Here is a 1,676-nt window from a genome sequence, read left to right as displayed (position 1 = left end):
GGCAGGCGGACTCTCAACCACTGCGCCACCAGGGAAGCCCGTAACAGGCTTCTGATTCAGAGTCTGGGCTGTGTATTTGTGCTCTCTGCACTCCCATTAGGGGTCAGGACACTATGCCACCAGGCCATTTCCCCACACCCAGGGCCCGCCAGCAAAATAGAAACATCTTGCTGAAGACGAATGGGCCGAATGCAGCCCAAATACTATGCTTGAGCACTTTGCAAGTCCCATCCTTGCACGCCCCTCTTCTCTGCAACAAGGTGTCACCCAGGAACGGTGAGCAGTGACTGCACAGCTCAGCCGACTCGGTCTGGCTCCTGAAGAGGTCCGAGTGCTCTGGGAGCTAGGAAAGAGAGGGGACTTAGTGTTTTGCTCCGGAGGCCCGCAAGACCTACACTTGTCCACACCGCGTCCAGAAAATCGATTACCCGCGAAGCCTGGGAGGGGAAGGAGCCCTTTCCCGCCTGCAAGTCAGAGGCCAGGGAGTCCCATGGTGCACACACACGCAGGCACCTGTCGGCACTGTCGAAGCGGGCCTGGTCCCTTAGTGAGTTTCCTCTCAGGCTCCTTTGGGCTCTTCGACCTCCACTATAAGTGGTTGCAGGCCGGGCTGGGCCAAGCAGGCTGGAAGGCATTCTCATTTGCCAAATCTGTTCACTATTTTAACAAAAAGGCAAGAGAAGCCAATTCACATCTCCATAGTTGTTATAGAAGAGAACTTTTTCTCCAAGATGCCCCGTTAGCCAATAAGCCACCATCAATGGCTAGCAGGGAGAGAGTAGTGGGTTGTTGTTAAGAGCTCCAACTCTGAGAATCTGAAGGCCGATTTCTAGATGCCCCGGAGGCCCGCAAGACCTACACTTGTCCACACCGCGTCCAGAAAATCGATTACCCGCGAAGCCTGGGAGGGGAAGGAGCCCTTTCCCGCCTGCAAGTCAGAGGCCAGGGAGTCCCATGGTGCACACACACGCAGGCACCTGTCGGCACTGTCGAAGCGGGCCTGGTCCCTTAGTGAGTTTCCTCTCGGGCTCCTTTGGGCTCTTCGACCTCCACTGTAAGTGGTTGCAGGCCGGGCTGGGCCAAGCAGGCTAGAAGGCATTCTCATTTGCCAAATCTGTTCACTATTTTAACAAAAAGGCAAGAGAAGCCAATTCACATCTCCATAGTTGTTATAGAAGAGAACTTTTTCTCCAAGATGCCCCGTTAGCCAATAAGCCACCATCAATGGCTAGCAGGGAGAGAGTACTGGGTTGTTGTTAAGAGCTCCAACTCTGAGAATCTGAAGGCCGATTTCTAGATGCCACTTTCTAGTTGATGACCTGGGCCAGCAACTTAACCGCTTTGTGCCTCAGTTTCCCAATTTGTAAAATGGGGGTTATAGCAATGCTCACCTTGTAGAGTCCTTGTAGGCTTAAAAGAGGTAAATACATTCAGAGTATTTAGGATTGTGCGGGTGCACGGTAGGCCCTCCCTTGACTGTTTGAAGTCCTGGCTCTGGGCCTCTCCTCCATTTGTGAACACCCGCCGGGATTCCAGCCCTCCCAGGTGCAAGCTGAAGTCTGGAGAGAGCCTTTCACAAAGTGCTGTTTAGCCTCTCTCCCTTTGCACTCGGGGCTCTTGAAAAACTTATTCTTAATGAAGTAATGTTCGGAGCGTCCATTAAAAATGCAATGCCG

Source organism: Physeter macrocephalus, chromosome 2 (assembly GCF_002837175.3).
Source record: "Physeter macrocephalus isolate SW-GA chromosome 2, ASM283717v5, whole genome shotgun sequence".
Lineage (NCBI taxonomy): Eukaryota > Metazoa > Chordata > Mammalia > Artiodactyla > Physeteridae > Physeter > Physeter macrocephalus.
This window is presented reverse-complemented; position numbering follows the sequence as displayed.